Genomic DNA, 21,916 nt, shown 5'->3' with positions numbered 1-21,916 from the left:
ATCAGAGTCAGTGAGGTGATGTAGTCAATCACTGCTGGAGATCAGAGTCAGTGAGGTGATTTAGCCAATCACTGCTGGAGATCAGAGTCAGTGAGAGGATGTAGCCAATCACTGCTGGGGATCAGAGTCAGTGAGGTGATGTAGCCAATCACTGCTGGGGATCAGAGTCAGTGAGGTGATGTAGCCAATCACTGCTGGGGATCAGAGTCAGTGAGGTGATGTAGCCAATCACTGCTGGGGATCAGAGTCAGTGAGGTGATGTAGCCAATCACTGCTGGGGATCAGAGTCACTGAGGTGATGTAGCCAATCACTGCTGGAGATCAGAGTCAGTGAGGTGATGTAGCCAATCACTGCTGGAGATCAGAGTCAGTGAGAGGATGTAGCCAATCACTGCTGGGGATCAGAGTCAGTGAGGTGATGTAGCCAATCACTGCTGGAGATCAGAGTTAGTGAGAGGATGAAGCCAATCACTGCTGGGGATCAGAGTCAGTGAGGTGATGTAGCCAATCACTGCTGGAGATCAGAGTCAGTGAGGTGATGTAGCCAATCACTGCTGGAGATCAGAGTCAGTGAGGTGATGTAGCCAATCACTGCTGGGGATCAGAGTCAGTGAGGTGATGTAGCCAATCACTGCTGGAGATCTGAGTCAGTGAGGTGATGTAGTCAATCACTGCTGGAGATCTGAGTCAGTGAGGTGATGTACCCAATCACTGCTGAGGATCAGAGTCAGTGAGGCTATGTAGCCATTATTATTATTATTATTCACAGAATCTAAAGACGTTCATATGAATATTCGATATTTGGTTCACAAGAGAGAGTATAATTTCTCATTATATTTAGATATAATATTACTTATCTGTTATATAGTATATATAGATTCACATTTCACAGACTTGTTATTATAAAATATTATTTTTATTATTATAGTTATTTTGCAGTACAATAATTTATGGTTAATGATTTGTACAATCTCAAACACTCACCTCTTACAGACAGGTCAATAACAGTGTCATCTTTCCAGAGATCAGACAGCACCATACATCTGTACTGTCCATGATCAGAGCGGGTGATGTTTCTCAGTGTTAAAGACACGTTGCCCCTGGAGAGCTCCTTGGAGAAAAGCTCCACCCTTCCCTTGTAGGCTGGGTCCTGTCTGTCAGAGTTATACCTGCTGTTCTGGTACAAACACACAGGTGTATAATAATCCTTTCTAAACCACCTGATCTCTAGGTCCTCTACACTCTCTCTGGTTGAGAGGTAACAGGGCAGGACAGCGTCTTCACCAGGGGACACAACTACAGGAGCAGCTGGACCAACAAGCTGTAACACCTCTGGAAGAGAAAGAGCACACAGTCTGCATGAGCCTCCCCCTCTACACAGCTGCTCACAGTGTGAGCTGGTCCAGCACTGTCTCAGGATCAGCCCCACACTGACCCCAGGAATGTCACTGGTGAGGATTTAGTGATGTTTAGTTTTAACCCACTTGGATTGATTGAAAACCCTCCTGTTGTACTGTCTCATTTTTAAGCAGAACTATTATCCCGAGTTAATGACATTGAGGAATGTCAGCAAGTTAATATTTAGGGATGTTATTGTTTCATGGGTTAAGGTTTAAGTGTTTGTCTTTGTTTAAAAGTGTATATAAAGTGGACACTGGAGGTTGTGAGGGTCAGATATGAATACTGAATTCTTGTCAATTAAATGTATCAGGTTGTCAGGTAAATAACATTAATGTTAATATTAATTAATATTTAATAACATTAATGTTGTTATAGTTCAGGTGGGCAGCTGCGTCAGCTGTAGTCTGCAAAGGAACAAGTAATAAGTTTATTCCATGCTGAAAAGAGAAGAAAGAAAACACGTTTCGGCTGAAAGAGTTAATATTGTTTAATATTAATTAATATTGTTTTATATTAATTAATATAATATTGTCTAATATTAATTAATAAACAATGAATCGTGTTAGTGAAAATAAGTATAATTATCATATTAAACAGTACAGTACATGTTATGGTATATTTCAATCCTTAAGCTCTGTGAAGTTGCCCCCCTCCCCACAAACAACACAAACATTGAAACCCCCCACATTCATTAGTGCTGCGTTTGTACTGGTTTGTGGTGTTGAAGCAGCATGTGTTCATGCTCAAGATATTGCATAGCGCCTTGTTTTTTCATGAGTGTGACATCACTCAGCCCCCCTACAGCAGGAGAAGCAAACTGGCCTCATTCATTCCTGCTCTCTTTGTGCCAGCTTGTGTGTTGAAAGTAGGTTCTGAGCTGTTTTTGTTCCCGAGATACAGAGTCTTATTTTTCAAGTCACATGACTGCCTAGACAACGCCTGCTGTTTGCTTTCTCAGTCAGTCCTGAGGCAGGGGGATGTGAAATGACATCTGTCTGTAGTATCTTAATGCACCACAAGAGCTGCCATTTGAGCCTTTGAGAGGGAACTGTAGCAAACAATTGTATTTTCTTAAAAGGATGTAAGTAGCATGTCATGATACCTCATAGCTGGGTCATCTAAGGAGCTTCTCATTGTATCCTTTTTAAATAAATATGAATACATAAATAAATACATCTTTCTGTCAGCTGAGTTTTTAAAGCCGGGCCTTTTCACATGGACCTGGTGTTTCTGAAGTGTTTTTCTGGAAGGCTCCTCTGTCCTGTTCCTGGGGCAGGAGGTTCTTCCCTGACCTGAGGATTGTCTGACTGATTATCTTCACAGTAAAGGGGCTTTGTGTCTGTGCAGCTCTTCTTCATTTGAGAGGAGGGTTAGAAGGAACTTCATTTGTGTTGCTGGGGCACATTTAAAACATACAGGTATCAGAAAAACAAATCACACAATATTAAAAGTCAACAGTCTAGAGTGTTATACAATGCTGTATATAAATATTGACATTACCCAACAGGCTTATAAAACAGGTGAATATATTATAAGGAAGCTGGTGAAAAAGAGGAAGGAGGTGAGGAGATATGTCCATGAATCCAAGCATCTCCTTTTTCATGGTGAAGAAGGAGACAGAGGGAAACCCTAAGACTTCAGCGGACTAATGGACACAGGTATGAAGCTGGACAGACTGGCTTAGTCTTCACTGGCAGGGACATGTCCTGATCCAGGTGGGAAAAAGACATACAGAGGGGCGATAGAACCCAGGAAATATCATTGTTTTTTATACAGTGACCAGAAATACACACTTACAAATAAAAAAAAAACTACAATAAAACACAATATGAAATCCTACAAGATGCTGTGTGTTCTACAATAACACAGGTCTTTAAGAGTATGCTGTCTAGTGTTCACTATTCTACTACTGAGAGACACCACTGAGAGACACAACCTGCTCTGGTTGGAGATACTAAGAGACCCAAACCAGAATGCTGAATGTAAGGACCAATTCTATAAAACATCTGTAAATTGTTTGCAGTGAGTGTTCTTGTACTGCTATTGATGATGATGGTTTTAAGGCTCTGAGTGTTCTTGTACTGTTATTGATGATTATGGCTTTAGGACTGTGAGTGTTCTTGTACTGTTATTGATGATTATGGCTTTAGGGCTGTGAGTGTTCTTGTACTGTTATTGATGATTATGGCTTTAGGGCTGTGAGTGTTCTTGTACTGTTATTGATGATCGTGGCTTTAGGGCTGTGAGTGTTCTTGTACTGTTATTGATGATCGTGGCTTTAGGGCTGTGAGTGTTCTTGTATTGATGATTAGGACATTTCTTTTGTTTTATTAACAATAAAATGAGAGAAATGATCTCGGCACCACAGGCCTCAGCTATCAACTGCACACTGGAGCTTAGCCTCTGACATAGACGTGTCCACAATCACTGTGTCACAAGAGTCTGTAAATATACACATCTGGTCTGGGCTCCTCCAGTCACCTGTCTACAATGTGAGAAGACCAGGAGAAATGGCTGAGCCTTGAGCAGAGCCAGTGGAGATCAATGTCATTGTGCTGCCCTGCTGGTTGAATCTGACACATTGAGGTCTGTCCGTTAGGAAAGAAATAATCCAGAAAATAAGCTGTGGTTTTACTCTCATGATAACAGGTTTCCTACATGTTTTCCCATCATGATCATGAGGGGTTAAAAACTGAATGATTCTGGTAACACTGAACAGGAATGTTTATTCAGACAGACACTCTGTGCTTATTGAACAGTGATGTGTAAATCAACCATTTGTGTTTGGGGTACGTGTGTGTTTAGGTCTCACTGCATGTCTCCACCACTTAGAAAACTGTAAAGGTTTGTTCTCCCTTAAAAGTCATAAAGACTGTTTATGCTGTTGGTTATTGTGAAGATTATTTCACAATGCCAGCACTCATATCACCCTGCAACTCACAACTGGTAACCCACTGAAGCTCAGCAGGTGTGAGCCTGGTCAGTACCTGGATGGGAGACCTCCTGGGAAAAACTAAGGTTGCTGCTGGAAGAGGTGTTAGTGGGGCCAGCAGGGGGTGCTCACCCTGCGGTCCATGTGGGTCCTAATGCCCCAGTATAGTGACGGGGACACTATACTGTAAACAGGCACCGTCCTTTGGATGAGATGAAAAACTGAGATTCTGACTCTCTGTGGTCATTAAAAATCCGAGGGTGTTTCTCAAAAAGAGTAGGGGTGTAACCCCAGTGACCTGGCCAAATTTCCCATTGGCCCTTACCTATCATGGCCTCCTAATTATCCCCATCTATAAATTGGTTTCATTACTCTTTTCTCCTCCTCAATGATAGCTGGTGTGTGGGGAGTGTACTGGTGCACTATGGCTGCCGTCGCATCATCCAGGTGGATGCTGCACATTGGTGGTGGTGGAGGGGAGTCCCCATTACCTGTAAAGCGCTTTGAGTACGCTGGGCAAACGTCCCGAGATCGAATTCTTCCGCGACGGGGGTACCTTTAAAGCGGAGACGACGGCACCGAAAATTTTTGGCGCGCCCTCTCTTTAAAGCCCTGGCCAAATACGAAGACAGTACGTACAGTTATAATTCAAACGGAATTAAAAACTACACATCCCAGTTACCATGGTGGTGCTTGTGATCATTGCGTTTAACCAACGAAACAGGGCGAAAAATCAGTCACATGACTTTGGGGCAGAGTTTCGAAAGCTTAACCTATCAGCAACAAAGCGAAATTTACACGATAGGCTACCTCAAACTGTCAGTTACACGACTGTGTATGTCGCTTAAGCCACTCCTATTTGGCATTTTAGTTATGGAGGCGAGAAGACGCCCCCCCCCCCCCCCCCCTCTGGGTGTCTGATTTGCCGCCATGTTTAACCGTCCGTGTCCGAATCGCAGTAGCTACGCTTATGAAATAAAGTTCATCCCAGCTACAAAACATATATATTTTTGTGGTAAGAGGGCGCAAAACATCAGTATTTACTGCTATTAATTACTGTACGATTTATAGTTGAAATCTGAGCCTAGATATAAAGTTAGATATAAAGTTAAAATCTCGACAAAGCAATGTAGGAAATACAGAGAAAAGAAATCCTTTCTGACATCTAATATCAGTTTCGATCAAGGTCTCTAAAACGAACAAGAAAAAGAGGATTTTCGGAGGGCAATTACGCTGTGTTTATATAGGATAAGTGATCTATGAGCAATCTAATTTCTTGTTCGTTTAAAACAGTGAAATGTCAGCTGCAAAAGATCGCACCAGAAACAGCACTCTCTCTGCCTGTCATAGACGTTCAGGAAAGGCTGAATGAAGTCATGTCAAGAACAATAATTCGGTGATCAATAATAACAGTTGTAGGACAAGAAACAAAAGATAATGAAAACTTCTTTAGGCTAAAACTCAAGTTCATTCTACAAATTAAGGCAAATGAAAATTCAGGATGTTAAAGTGCTAGAGGTGTAAAAAATACAAAAATGCACATGAGTAGAAAGTTTTAGAAATGGAGCAGGTGTTGCTTTGAAATAAGCAAACAGAAAAAAAGCCATGACTAAAGTGCAGAAGAGGGATGCAGGAACACTTGCTTAGATATACAAAACAAATCACAAAAAGGTGTATGTTACAAAAGAACATGCAAACATGTTCATCATGTACATCAATTTCCCTTCACGATCAATAAAGTCTTATCTATAAACATGAAACAGAGTGAGGAATCAGAAAATTAGCATGCATAAAAAACAGCAATTCTGTCAATAAGCCCTAAATGAATTAATAGCAACCATGGTTTCATGGAGGGCTTCTCAGATAGTTGGGCATTCAGATAGATTGCCAGGTGAAAGGATTTGTAAACATACTTTGTTAAAGCAAGTCAGTTTTTTCTGCAACACATAAAAGACATTTTTCCAAGAAAGTTTAGCCTTTGTCACTAATGAAACCACTAAATAAAGACATAAATATAGAAATCTTAAGATTTTGTTATTCAATGTTGGTAGCAGGATGAACTGTGCTAAGTGTATATTTTGTTGCAGCTTTGCTGCAAGATGTTAACAGTGAAAAAAGGTATTTAGAAATGAGTTATTTCAAGAAGAAAATGTTCAGAATAATTGCAAATCTAGCAGGATAGAGAAAGCACAGAAAACAGGCGGTTAGATTGATCAGATTAGTATGAAAAGTTATTTAGCAAAGGGAATGAGAAGAGTGACAAACTAGTATGCTTTAGATCTTTTTATCTGGACCAGGGAAAACTGATCATGTTTCTCTATAACAATAATAAAAAACTTTATTTTATATATCACCTTTAAAAGTGGCATCTCAAAGCAATACAGTAGATATAAAAACAGATATAAGAAAGACAAGCAGTTAGAGGTGCTACCAAAATTAGAAAATGAAGCAGATACAGACACTAAGTCTTCTGAAAAGAAAGGTTCTGAGGTTAGATTTAAATGCACTCAGGGTACGTGACTGATATCACTGGGAATACAAATTGAGAGCTCTGGGGTGCAGCTAGAGAAGACCCTGTCACCCACAGAATGTAGATGTTCTTGAGGACAGCTAGAAGACCAGAGTCAGACGGACAAAGGTGGGGAGTAGACAGATAATAAGCCATATACTGTAGGTACTGAATGAGGATGAGGATTTTGAAGTTGACTCGAAACCTGATAGGTAACCAATGCAAGGACTTGAAAACAGGTGTAATGCATCCCTGATAGGATTCTCGCTGTCATATTCTGAACATATTGAAGATTGCTCAGTGTGGATTTAATTTCCCCAGTGAACAGGATGTGCATTTATTAATTCTAGAAAAAAAAGCCTTTCTTGATTTCTCTAGTTCTTAGTTTCTCTAGTTCCCTTTAAAATAAACTATTATTCCACAATGCAGAGTATTATATGGACAGTATTTACACATGATATTGTGATTTAAAGAAATGAACACAAGCAGCTTTTCGAGATTTAAGTGTTGGCTGAGTTATTGCAGGATAAAAAACTAGAGATGTTGGTAAGAAGATAATTTTGGGATAGCTGAGGAATACACTGATAACAAGAACACTTCCTAATGGGGTTAGGCATACTTTTGATGAAGATGATGAAGTTAACAGACTGTATGTTTACATAGATACTGAAATGAGGATTGTATTTTAGATTTTGTGTAGTTGCTAGCATTGAACTGTGTGTTGGATGCACATGAATTGAAGGAATGGGCAAACATCGCTGATGCGGATCCACAGAGCCAGCATATTAAGATGTTTATAATTAGAGGCAATTTGTTTAAATAACTAGGTATGGATACTGATGTGCAAGAGAGGTGGAAAGGCTGTTTCCTTAAGCCAGCACTATAAAATATTTTATTCTCAGTGAGATGCTGCCATTTCATAGTGGGTTTCTAACACTGTGTATAGTTCAATCCACACAGTGCCTTTACTTCCATCCATTTCTAATCTCTTTATCCAGTACAGAGGATTAGGAGCCTATCCCAGTAAGCAACGGACACAAGGCAGAATACACCCTGGACATAGCGCCAGTCCATCACAGGACAGACAGACACAAACACACACACACCAGGGCCAGTTTTCCCATAAACCAATTAACTTACCAGTATGTTTTGGAGTGCGAGAGGGAGTCATATCACACATATGGAGAAAAACCATGTAACCCAGAGAGAACATGCAAACCCCACACACACAGGATGGCAGGAATTGAATCTAGGACCCCAGTGCTCCAAGATAGCAATGCTAACCACTTTGCCACCATTATAAATGGATGGATATCTTAGTTATCTTTCTAGTTCACAGGTTTGCATGCATAATTTAATTTTGAAAGGCGCTGAGACATCAGGTACTACTGTTGTATTTATGAAAAAGAAACAAAACAAAAAGCATACTAACAACTGTGCCATCCTACTCTTTAGTTAATACAATTTATTATTTATAAACAGTTAACATTGTTAGCAAAATATTTTGAATTATATTTAATTAGTCAGATTTAATGTATATTTGAACAATGAAAATATATTTTTACAAGATGCGGGGGAAAGTGCAACAACTTATTACAGTGCTAAATTTAATATTGATTGCTAATAGTTTATGCTAACACCTAACTTTCTTAATTAGGTGTAATTAAAACAGTGAACTAAGTGTAACATACCATTCAGAAATACAATCGAGAATAGTTTTGTGGTGTTTGTATGGATGAAACGTTTCTAAAATGTATAACGTAACAAATTTAAAGACGATTAAATTCTGTAATCTTTCCACTTGTAATGTCATTAGACAGAACAAGAAGTTTCTGCTTTGTCTAAGGATGGTATCAAAAAGTAGTCGAGGTGGTGAGAAAGCTGTGCTTAATGATAATTAAGTGACTTAAAAGTAAAAAGAGATGGTTCATATTGCTTGATTAATTTTAAAAACTAAGTTATAAATGCAGACGCGATCGCTGCCATAAGCGCTCCAGGCAGTAGAACGTTCGTTCTGTACTGCTGCGCTCCGCGCCTCCTCCCTCTCTCGGTGCCGCGCCCCTCTCTGACGGAGCGCAGTGGGCGGTACGCTATTTTCAGAGCCTCTGATTGGGGAAAAAAGACCTGCTGATGAGTTTCACACAACAGGAAGAGAAAAGAATGGGATTTTTTCTCTTCGAAACGTGTGCTGTCTTTATGAAATTCGTGTATTTTAAACGTTTAATTAAGAAGTAAAAACCTTACAGCGTACACAGAGATTCTGAGCTGATCACGAGGAAGAAAAATCACCCATTTTTCGCGCATAAAAAGTGGTTTTTAACTCTCGTAACCCATTTTTATAGGTTTTAAAGTCGTGCAATGCCTAAGTTAAGCAGGAACACATCATTATATCTCATTTTTTATTTCTTTTTAAAAAAAATTTAAAAATCGTTTGCCCAGCCTACTTTGAGTGGAGTGTCCAGAAAAGTGTTATATAAGTGTAAGCAATTATAATTACCTGTGGACTGTCATCTGTGTGAGCTGAGAGCTTGAAGGGGACAGTGTGGATATTTGAGGCACATGGGAGAGTACTGTGGCTCAACGATCACATGAACAACTGGAGCTAAACTTGGAGACAATCCTGGACATTATCATGAACACAGTGGTTTAAAGAAGGAAACAAGAAGGACATGAGGACGAAGGGGAGGAGTGTGGCAGAGACTGAAGGGGTTAAAGGGGAAGACATGTCTGATCCCTAAGGAACACCCTTGCCCAGCTCCATGCCCATGAGGAATTCCACTGGGCACACAGGAGGAGAGCCTTACTGAGACATGGTTAGTGAAATTGTCTAAGGAGTGAGAAAAGGCATTTTCAAAAAACAGCTCCAGACTCCCCTGTCTCATCCTGGGTGATTCTAACAATTCTAAGATGAATAAAGACCTGCCTTCATATTGTCTGCTTGACCAGGGCACAGAAAACAACCTCTGTTACAGTAATATAAAAACATGGCTAATGAAATGAGAGAGTCTCTCTTCACTGTACCTGATACTGAAGCAGAGGACAGGAGGAGAAGCAACAGAGTCACAGAGAGCCACTCTGAACTGTCAGACTTCATACCTGCAATACAGAAACACTGAGATTAGTCAAACAGCATACTGTACCTGGAATAATGAAAGACTCTGTCATAATCTCTGATGTAAAGAGCCAATCTGATTAATCAGAATTCATTTCAGAATTCAGAATTCAGGTTAGTGAGGATTCAGGAATTTTCTCTGACTTCTAAGAATGAATCTTTTAATGGTAATTAATGTTTAGTCACACTTCATATTCAGAAATATGGGCCTAATCAATTACATAAATAAAAACTTCAGTCAGATATATTCTACAGTAGGAAAGAGAAAAAAGTCAGATATTTCAAAGTTAGCATTTCAAATAATTAAAGAAAAAACACCTGATGTTGGTTTACATTTAAAGATCAACTCTGATAGGACAATATTAATCTCTAAAATTTAAACTCTGCTCAGATTTAATATCTTAGATAAAGACATATTCTAACTGGCAGCCCTTTCCTTTAAATTGCAATTGCAACACTTTAAATAGTAAGCCTTTACTGAAACAGACACTTATTGTAAATGATCCAGCTGTAGTACAAAAGTGAGGAGTGTCTCTGCTTCACTCCTGACCTGACTGTTCACTCACACACTGCTGTACCTGACTGATCTCACTGTCACTCCAGCACACAGCAGCTTCAGTCCTGACCTGACTGTTCACTCACACACTGCTGTACCTGACTGATCTCACTGTCACTCCAGCACACAGCAGCTTCAGTCCTGACCTGACTGTTCACTCACACACTGCTGTACCTGACTGATCTCACTGTCACTCCAGCACACAGCAGCTTCAGTCCTGACCTGACTGTTCACTCACACACTGCTGTACCTGACTGATCTCACTGTCACTCCAGCACACAGCAGCTTCAGTCCTGACCTGACTGTTCACTCACACACTGCTGTACCTGACTGATCTCACTGTCACTCCAGCACACAGCAGCTTCAGACTTGTACACAGTTCTCTTCCCTCTTTCACTTTACCTGAACAGACCTGTTCTTTCAGCACAGACTCACCCAGCCTGCAGATCAACATTCCCATTGAGGTGAGTCTGTGTCTGAGCAGTGAACCAGGGCAGGAGTGGAGGTGGGAACAGACAGAGCTTGAATCTTGTTTTTTGTTACGTTTCTGTCATTGATGTATTATTTATTTTGCCCAGAGAATTATTGATTGATTTAGTATAATTAACTACAGTGAGCAGGACAGGGACACTCAGAGCGTTGGTCTGAACTCTTTTCCAGAGACAGTACAGTGATCAGGACAGGGACACTCAGAGCTGTGGTCTGAGCTCTTTTCCAGAGACAGTACAGTGAGCAGGACAGGGACACTCAGAGCTGTGGTCTGAGCTCTTTTCCAGAGACAGTACAGTGAGCAGGACAGGGACACTCAGAGCTGTGGTCTGAGCTCTTTTCCAGAGACAGTACAGTGAGCAGGACAGGGACACTCAGAGCTGTGGTCTGAGCTCTTTTCCAGAGACAGTACAGTGAGCAGGACAGGGACACTCAGAGCTGTGGTCTGAGCTCTTTTCCAAAGACAGTACAGTGAGCAGGACAGGGACACTCAGAGCTGTGGTCTGAGCTCTTTTCCAGGGACAGCAGTGAGACAGCAGTAAGAGTGCAGTGAGCAGGACAGGGACACTCTCCACAGAGTCTATATAGATATGTGATTCTTCAGCAGGGGTGTGTGTAACTGGGAATGGACAGGCGATGCTGCACACCAGGGCTCTAAAAGAGAGAGAGTAAGACTGAGAGACAGGATGAATGAAGCTGCAACAGACAGGGTTGAGGGACTAGTTGTAGGAAACTGAGAAAGCGAGATGAGATGAATGAGTTGAAGGTCAGAGATGTCAAAATTCAATTGCCTGAAGACAGAAAGCTGCGACAGATTTTTTTTCCTGAATTCCTCTGTTAAAAGAATAAATAATACAGAATAATAAATGCTCTGTAAAACTGTCAGATGTCCCACAAACCCATCAGTGCTTATTTTCTCTCTTCTTACTGTACTAGTGACAGTTGCATCAAATGCCAAGATTACACTGCTGAGTCATGATATTTTTACCACATCACTACCACAGCTCTAGATGTTACAATGCTCTACAGCAATAATACAGTTTTTTTAATTACAATATATAGAATTATTAGTGTTTGTATATAGTTATTAGGGAACGGATAATTGCATTTTGGATTTGAATTATGAAAACAATAGTACAATATGGATAGCTGTGGATTTTACTTCACTGAATTCGTTAACGTACAGTGGACTCTGGAATTATTGGCACACCTTGATAAATATGAAGAGAAAGAAGTATAAAACACAGAATGACCCCACAATGCCACCAGTCCGTGTGTTTCTTTACCTGAGACCTGAGGATTATTCTTGGCCTCCCTCACCCTCCTTCTCTCTGTGTGGGGACAAGATGGGCAGCTCCTCTTCCTGGGAATTACCCACTGTTCCAGTGGGGCTGGATTTTTACATTATTGCTCTGACAGTGGATATTGGGAATTTTAAGGTTTTACTTATTTTTTGTACCCATTATTATCTTTGTGAAGATCAACAGTGGTTTGCCTCATCTCTGTTGTTAGTTATTTACCTTCCCCATGCTGATGGAGGACAAAAGGTTTTTCTGTGCGTGTTTCATCATTTTTATACCCCAGGGAAACAGGAAGTCACTAAAGTACACACATTAGTTCCTTAAGACAAAATTGAACTCAAACAAGTATAAATATGTTATTTTTTCAAATGTTTGATTGTATGTGAAGGGATCTTAAAGGGTGCCAATAATTTTGGAGCTTATGTTTTTCAGGTAAAACAGCCTTGTTTAACAGCCAGGTTTAAACAGCCTTGTTTAAACTTGTTTACAATTGAACCTTGAAAATTGTTTTAGAAAAGAAAGGACTAGTATTCCCTTAACAGATATTGACAGATATTTAATACTCATATATGTGGTTTATTTTATCATAACTTTTTTTCTTCATATTTGACAAGGGGTGCCAATAATTCTGGAGTCCACTGCATGTGTGATGTCGGGAAATGTCTTTTTTTTGTCTATATGTTCGTTTCATGTGCCGAAGTAAAAACGAAATGCAGCGCTTGGTGATGGATAGACTTTCTATTATGTTTTATAAATAAAAAGCCTTCATTTTTTTCAGAAATGTGAGATAAATGCCAGTCACAAAATCATTATAAAGCATTATAAATATTTCTTTTGTTTTTGACCTCTCATGTCAAAGCTAGTAGTGAAATTAGCTCGTAAGACAGCAGTGAGAATGAGACACAAGGAACAGGGGATATTTTTAATGAAAGGCTTCGCAGAACATTTCTGCTCTCTGTGGAGCAGCGCGGGTTTGAAGGAGTGTTACTGAATGGTAGTCAATGTCGATGTGAGGCATGGGGTCAGCTTGGAAGGTTTAAGAAAAAAATAACAGAAACAGAGAAGGAAAAACCTCTTTTGACAGTGAGGTCTGGACTGGACTGGAAATGGAAATGTTAGAAGACATTGTCAAAGTAGAGAGAAGTGTTTTTTTTAAATAATCTGCAGGCCTCCCTGTTTCATCCTGGGTGATTTTAACAATTGTCAGACAAATAAAGACCTGCCTTCATACTGTCCACTTGACCAGGGCACAGAAAACAGCCTCTGTTCCAGAAATATAAAAATATGGCTAATGAAATGAGAGAGTCTCTCTTCACTGTACCTGATACTGAAGCAGAGGACTGGAGGAGAAGCAACAGAGTCACAGAGAGCCACTCTGAACTGTCAGACTTCATACCTGCAATACAGAAACACTGAGATCAGTCAGACAGCATACCTGGAATAATGAGAGACTCTGAGTGGGCAGACTTAATCTCTCATATGAATAAACACACTGATCAGTCACAATTTATCTCTAAAAGAGAGAAAATACTATGATTCATAAGAATTCATCTTGGAAATACAGAAACATTCAGGTTGGTCACACTTCAACTCAGAAGTATAGGAATACTCAGACTCGGCCAGGGATAATCACTTAAATATAAAAACATCTTGTCTGATATGAACCATATGAAAAAGAAAAAAGTCAGATATTTCAAATGTAATATTTCAAATAAACACCCTCTGATATCGTTTCACCTTTAAAAAAATCACTGATAGATCAATGCTCATCTCTAAAATAAATAGCTACTCAGGTCAGATTTCAGTTCTAAGATAAAGACATGTTCTAATGGGCAGCCTTTACTACTAACTTGCAAATGTAACACTTTGGAGGGTAAGATTTCACAGAAACAGACACTTAGAGAATTATCCAGCTGTAGTGTGGTAGTGAGGGGAGCCTCACTTTCAGCAGATTCACACTCAACTGGTTTTATACTGACAGGATGTTTACAGTGTTAACTACAGTCCAGACTGTTGAGAAAAGTTTTTTATCTTTCCAGTGTTGAGAGATGTTGTCCAGAGAGACATAAGAGCCATTTAACTACAGGAAACACAAAGTGAAAGAAAAACTTTGAACTGGAGCAGTGGAATTTATTGTTTGCCTGTTGTCAGAGCAAATACAGTGAAAATACAGTGAAAACTGTGATATTTTACACCTTCAGATACACATTAATAATTAATCTGTTGTGTGAATATCTGTACTGTCTGACTGAGACAGGACAGCACCTAACCCTACAGCACACTGTGCTGTTAACTGGTATGAAAATCACAGGATACTTACAGGCTGGATACTCTGAAAATTGTGGTCTGAGCTCCAGTTTCTATTGTTCAGGAAGAAATATATGATTGTCTCAGGCCTTTTTATAATTAGATGTGAAAAGTGACCTTCACTTCGGAGACTCTCTTTATCGCATTAATGGATTAATTTTGCTTTCAATTTTCAATTTCTGCTGTAACACAGAGAAGCAGGAGGATTCTGGGAAACTGGGCAGTGGCTTCAGGGTGTGTTGTTGTGATCATGCAGCTCGAGCACAGATCAGTGTTCAGGAATGCAGGAGCTCTTGGACTTTCCTGTGAAACAGGTATATCAAGCTGGAGCCCAGCTCCCCTTGTCTGTTGAGTGTGTTCACAAGTACAGGCACTACTCAAGGCTGTGCTGTGTGATCACAGGTTCAAGTCAGGATCATTTCTTCTATGGTGGCACACAGGCTGAGCCATGGCCAGTGTAGAGTCAGTGGGCTCTCAGCCAGACTCCCAGGTGTTTTCAGTCTCACCTCTCCTGTCTCTGGTGCAGAAGCTCTGCTCTGGGGCTGTGCTGTGTGATCACAGGTTCAGGTCTGGATCATTTCCCCTGTGGTGGCACACAGGCTGAGCCCTGTCCAGTGTAGAGTCAGTGGGCTCTCAGCCAGACTCCCAGGTGTTTTCAGTCTCACCTCTCCTGTCTCTGGGGCTGTGTTGTCTGTGACACCAGTGGCTCCAGTGTGGGAGTGCTGGAGGAGTCTGCCTACTCTTCCTAATTTACCCTTGTCAGCAGTTACACAGATCATGAAGCCAAGAAACCAGCCATCCATTTCCCACCAGCTATTTATGGATATAAATTAGATTGAATATATTGAAAATATGTGGACATTCAGTGTCTTTCAATATCATGAAAACTATATTTAAATTAAATCGTAATTTCTTCAATTATATTTCCAATAATATATTGTAACGAGCATATTTCCTATTCTTCTTTTTTTAACCCACCTCCACCCCCCAGCTATTATTTTTTTTTAAAAAAATTCACTCTCTCATTTTTGTTCTTATTAGACAATACCACTTTCTTTAAAATAAAAATAAACTTCCAACTAATATTCTTAAAGTCCAGTGCCATTCAAATATCTCTAATGGGCCCCAAACATTCCTAAACTCATTACGTTTCCCTTGTAAATTATATGAAATCTTTTCAAATTTAACTTGTGATACAGCCTCTTTAATGACGGTCCTGTACTGTCCACCCATTTTCACAAACAAAGAGTCAAAAGAGTATTTTTATATTGAATAGCTATTTTAACCTTTGATAAATCACCCAGGATACATGTAATGGGACAAAGTGGAATTGAGATAGGTGCCTGAGAGCTTTCCCCACTGTGGAGGTCCAGAATGACATAATAAGTGCAATAATGATCCTTTATGTGTGTTAAATTTGGAACTCATTCCTGTATTATGCCACTTCATCTTTTCCAATTTTTCTGGGGTATAATAAAGTATTTAAAATGTTGTACTGAAGCAGTTTGTTATGTATAGCTCTAAATGGATAACTAACATTATGCCACACAGTATCCCAGTCTATGTCCTCTGACCCTACACAGAGATCAGCTGTCCACCGTGATGCACACCTATCAAAAGACATGTCTGACCTTGCGTTAAGAAGGTTGTAAAATGTTTGACCCTTCACTTGTGTATTAGTCTGCAATAGTTTTTTTTGCTGTAATTATCCAGTTCTTGTTTAAATTCACTTAACAGAAAGGTTTTAGACAGTAAACTTTAATTTAAAAATTATTTTGCTGATATTAATAATATTTCCTATTATTCCAAAAATACACTGCATTAGTTATACCAGTTTATTACATATTCGGTGTACTATGTTGTCTCCCAGGTGTGTTTCTTTCACTTCCAAGCAGAAAGAACTCAAGAGTCTAGAATAAAGCTGAGCAAGACTGAGTCCCCATTGGGACTGAAAGGAAGACCAGACAGTCAAAGATTTCACAGCTTGATTCTAGATCAGAAGGTTACCAATGAGCTATTTTCCAGAGCTGAAAAGGTAAAAGGTAAAATTATTTATTTTTTAGAAACACAGCACATAAGGTGAAGCTCAGTAGCAGTGCTTCATCCAGAATTGAGCTCTTTTTCATTTCACTTTTTCATTTACATATCCAATGTTATTACAGAAACCAGAAGAAGAAAGAAAATTGTTGAAGAAGTTAAAAGAGAGGAAAAACAGCATATAATTTCAATTAAGTCTGACGCAAATCAGGGGGCAGGAGAGTATGTGGGAAGGAGAATCAATTAGTGGCCTCTTTCATTTCTCACAAAGGGGACTGTGATAAAACTGTGGGTGGAGTGGTGGCTCTGTGGCTCAGGATCTGCCCTCTGTTGGTTGGAAGGTTACTGGTTCAAATCCCATGGCTGGCAGAGGTATCCTACTCCGTTAGGCCCCTGAGCAAGGCCCTTAACCCCAACTGCTCCAGGGGTGCTGTACAATAGCTGACCTTGTGCTCTGACCCCAGGCTTCTCTCTCCCTGTCTGTGTGTCTCATGGAGAGTAAGCTGGGGTATGTGAAAAGACAAATTCCTAATGTGAGGAATTGTATAGGGCTAATAAAGTGATCTTATCAGTTCATTAGGCTGAAACCCTCTTTTAATGTCAAATGTTCTTGATAGAACATGTTTTTATTTAATTAAATAATCATCTCATTGCAAATAACCTATTTGAACCATAATGGCTTCAGACACTTACACAGCACAGAAACTGCCCTGGTCAAAGTCACTAACGATCTGCTAATGGCTTCTGATTCTCATTCTCTTTCTGTCCTCATCCTTCTTGATCTCAGGGCTGCTTTTGACACTGTCAGCCATGATATCTTACTTGCTTGTCTAGAGACGGTGTTTGGAGTTTCTGACACTGTTCTTGTTGATAATGTTGTACTGTGGACCTTCACTCTCAGCTTCAGTGTTACTCTTGAGTGCTGTTTCCTCTCTCAGGGAGCGGGGCTGGGCTCTTGTCAGTAGTAGTGTCTCTCCAGGTCGCCCCACATCCGCTGCCTGAGGGCATTGGTTTCTATACGACTCCTGAACAGCTGAGCCTGGGCTAACCCCCGTCCCACCACTACATATAGGGTCTTTTTCCACTCTCCTGCCATTCCACGGTTCATCCCTTCCAACATCTGGGATACTTATTTGATCAAGTGGAAGGCATAAAAATCTACAACTATATGGTCACTCTCACTCCCTGCATTCACATGCCAGCTACACTCACACTCTGGCTCAGCTAGCTCTCCCACCTCACCCCGCTGTACCTGTGTGAGACTCTTAAATCTCCTGTCCTCTCTCAACTAAGGCCAGACTGGTATGTTCTCCCAGCAGGTAAATATCCAACCTGCTCTTATAGGACCTCCCACAGCTGTGTCTCATCAGACCACAGAGGTAAATATCCAACCTGCTCTTATAGGACCTCCCACAGCTGTGTCTCATCAGAGCACAGAGGTAAATATCCAACCTGCTCTTATAGGACCTCCCACAGCTGTGTCTCATCAGAGTGTAGACTGCTCTCAGCTGTGACTCACTTCACACTGACAGATTTTAATTACCATTCAGTCCACACAAAGTCTCATGATGTACTTTATTTATTTGGTTGTTCCTGTGAGGTGTCTTTAATTCTGTTCTGTTGTAATCGTTCAGTCATTATTGTCCTCCTAGAATAAGGATCTTGTTGCTGTCATAGTGTTACAATGAGGAAGGTGCAGGAACTGTCTGAGGAAGTCTGCTCACTGTACAATCTCAGCTCCACCCCTTCTGCAACATGTGGTTATTGTGATCTTGGAGACCTGGAACTGAGAGCAGCACTGAGCCCTGAGAGGAGAGGACTGAACACATCAGCAGCTGACAGGCAGAAGTAATGAAGACAGCCTTCTGCTCTCTGCTCACTGTGGGGACTGACTGAGGGTCTGTGTCACTTAAGGAGCAAATCTTCCTGGTTACTACTTCACAATTAAAAAAGTGTTTGTTAATCTGGCTGTGGAAATGTTTAAATTAAACAGTAGGTCACACATGAAATGTTTTTCAAATAATAAAAAAATATTTGAGCAAATTATTAAGTAGTACACTTTTGTTTTGCGGTTAAGATAGTATAAGAAATATAAATTACAAATTTACAATTGTCAGGTGTTTGATGGAAAATCAAGTTTTTCGTAAAGCAATATCAGATATATTTAACATTAATATATATTTGTTGATAGTGTTGAACTGAGGATCTTCACTCTGAGCTTCAGTGTTGCTCTTGAGTGCTGTTTCCTGTCTCAGGGAGCTTGGCTGGACTCTTGTCAGTAACACATGGTACCAGTTTCACTGTGTTTTGTACTGTGTGGTAAAAGGTAGATTCACCTGTTGAGAAACCAAAGTCTTCTAGAGCAGTTGGGTACGAGAGTTGTTTTTCAGAGAGAGTCATTTTATAAAGTGGAAGACATCTTCAATTATGTAACAGGGAGTCCAGACTGGCAGGCTAATCAGAGAGCAGAAGACACATGAGTGACAGATGTATTCAGCCAGGTCAGAGCAGAATAATTGACTGAATAATTCCCAGTTCAGTGGTAGGAGCCACTGAGGTGCCTGACGCTGATCAGAGTGAAAGCAGACAGAGGTGTGAATCAGAGGAACTTGACTTCTGTCATTTTGAATTGACACTCCAGGAGTATCAGACGAGCTGGTAGGGGACAATATTACCTGGATTAATTAGCTGTTTCTTATACAGCGGACACTTCATTGCAAGGTTCTGGGAATGAGGGAACTACAGAGCTGCTCTAACCTTGTGTATTTCTGCTTCCAACTTCTTGGGTTTTTTAAACCTTGAAAAATAGTTCTCAATGACCACAGAGAAAACTATTTAAGCAATTATTTTCTGTTGTGATGTTGAAAGTAAACCCCATTCATTCAACAGCTGCCTCTAGATCATGCAAACTAAGTTCTAGAGGTCAGAAGAGGACAGGAAGGACAGAGGGAGGTAGTGCAGTGACAGAAGAAGAAATCGGAGAGCAGGTAGACTGTACACACACTCACACAAATCAGAGATTGTAGCTGATGTAGAGACAGCAGAGACTCCTGCACAGTGAAGGGCAGAGAACAGTGAGAGGTCACGTCTCAGCTCATCACCCAGTCTGAAGGTGAAAAGGTCAACAGGAAGTGGAATAAAGGTCAGTGAGAGGTCATGCCTCAGTACATTGCCAAGTCTGAAGGTGAAAAGATCAACAGGAAGTGCTATAGAGGTCAATGAAAGGTCACAGGTGGTGCAGAACCTACAGACTGACAGAGTTTCTAACACATGGGAGAGCCTGGGGGCTCATCTAGAGTGAAGACTTCTGTGGGCAGAAGACATCTGTATTCTGTATCTACCACTGGCTCACACTGATGTTTTTTTAAGTTGTATGTTATTTTACTTGTTGTTGTTGCTGCTGTTCTGTGTTTATGATTTTCTTTAATGTCCTTGTACTGGAGCTGATATGCAAATAAGCCTCTCATTGCACTTGTGCAGATGACAATAAACTGAACTGAATTGTGTAACTGAATTAATATTCTGTTAATTCTGATAATCACATTGTAAAAGTTAAAGTTCCAGGAGAGCTCTCTCTGATGCCGATAACTCTGGTATTAATGTGAAATGAATAATGAATACATTGTTTTAATTCTCAATAGAATGTGCTGTCGCTATTTAATTAAATAACCATCTCATTGCAAATAACCTCTTCAAACCTCTCCAAACTGGTTTCAGACAATTATACACTTATATCAATCAGACAATTCAAAAATAATGATGAGAAGAGAAACCTGCAGAGCTGATATGAGACACAGTAGCAACAGGACAAGTCAACAGGAAGAGCAGAGAACAGATAGATCAGACAGTCTGGACAGCTCCTGTCAGAGAGGAGCAGGGTTGTCTAACTCTCTTGGCCCTTCATGGCTCTGAGGATGAGCTGGAGGACTGAAGCTTGTTGAAGTGTGGAGACAAGCTGGGAGAGAGATGCAGTCTGGTCTATAGAGCACAGCGACTGGACATTCACAGTAGAACCACTCTGATGATGTTGTCCAGTTTGTCACTCAGTGTGAACAGAACTACTAGAAGCAGAATGTCTCTGAGAACAAACACAAGACAAGATCCCTCAGACCCCACTCGAACCTGCATCAGAGGAGAATCAGTAAAAGTGCTGAAATACAAGTTAAAGTTTGAGGCGCACATCAATACTATGTTAAAAAAAGGGCAACAACAACTTTTTTTTTCTCAAAGAAACTTAAGGAATTTAAGGTTGATAATTAATTGATGATAATATTTTCTCAGTATTATATTGAATTTGTTTTAACTTTTGGCCTGATCAGCTGGTTTGTGAATGTGAATCTGAGGAGTAAGATCGAAGTGAAGAGTACTGTCAAGCTGTGTCACAAAGTCTTCAGTGCTGATGGTTCAGACCTACTGTACCCCAAGTCTATCAGTTATGAGTCCTGCTTAAAGCAAATTCCATCGTAGAGGACCCCTCACTCCCTTTTTTAATGAATCCCAAATACTCTGCTCACAGAGCAGATACACATTTCCCCCTCTGAAGATAAACAGGTTTACAGTTCTCATTCATACCCGTAGTCATAATACAACAGTGTGTATATCTGTATTGTGTACAGTATATATTTCTTTATCTTCTTTGCTACTATAAAACAAACTGCCTCTTTGGGATAATAAAGACTCTCTCTGTGTCTAGGAAAAGCAGTTTAGATGTTGGATCTTGAACATCAGAGAAACTCTGAGAAAGAGACAAAAGATTGTGTTCCTGATTTATAGATTTATGACAGAAAACTTGTCAATTTTGTAGATGATACGATGGTGATGTCAGCCTCAGCAGTGCATGATGGGATAGATGGGAAGCTGTCTGAGATAGTGGGGAGATATCAGGAATTTTGACTCCTAGGACCTGGGGGGAAGGACAGGGGTTTATGTACATTTTGTGTCTGTGTGACTGTTCCATTTTTCCCATCCTGATTTGTGATCTCGGGTTCCCACCCTGAACATCCTGGGCTGTATTAGTCAGGACCCTGCACATTCACTCACTGCTATGGGAGAGTAGTTCTTTCTGACAAATAAAATGCACTTAGTTACTTGCATATGTTCTAATATTGATTTTCTAATTATTTACTCACCCCAGGGTAGTTTAGCCATGCGTTTTCAGTGCTGATCTTGCTGAAAGATGATTTGTTGTCCTGGTTTTAAATGTCTGTTTCTTCTTGTATTTGCCTGTGCTTTACTCTGTCCTTTTTCCTTCAATCCCTGTGAGCTCATTGCT

The 21,916-nt window shown here is 40.3% G+C and overlaps 3 protein-coding genes across 3 annotated transcripts in view; 1 reads left to right on the top strand and 2 right to left on the bottom strand.

The window, feature by feature from the left end:
- The window catches only part of LOC107076270 (butyrophilin subfamily 2 member A2-like), a 323,939-nt gene that overhangs the window by 194,531 nt on the left and 107,492 nt on the right, over nucleotides 1–21,916 (bottom strand). The gene's annotated exons all lie outside the window — the stretch shown is intronic.
- Nucleotides 1–21,916, bottom strand: part of LOC138238070 (butyrophilin subfamily 1 member A1-like) — a 133,612-nt gene that overhangs the window by 11,650 nt on the left and 100,046 nt on the right. The window lies entirely within an intron of this gene.
- Nucleotides 1–21,916, top strand: part of LOC138238061 (butyrophilin subfamily 2 member A2-like) — a 93,767-nt gene that overhangs the window by 55,336 nt on the left and 16,515 nt on the right. The gene's annotated exons all lie outside the window — the stretch shown is intronic.

This window comes from Lepisosteus oculatus, chromosome 4, assembly GCF_040954835.1.
Source record: "Lepisosteus oculatus isolate fLepOcu1 chromosome 4, fLepOcu1.hap2, whole genome shotgun sequence".
In the NCBI taxonomy this organism is placed as follows: Eukaryota; Metazoa; Chordata; class Actinopteri; order Semionotiformes; family Lepisosteidae; genus Lepisosteus; species Lepisosteus oculatus.
Note: the sequence above shows the minus strand (reverse complement) of the source record. Positions and strands in the feature narration are given on the sequence as shown.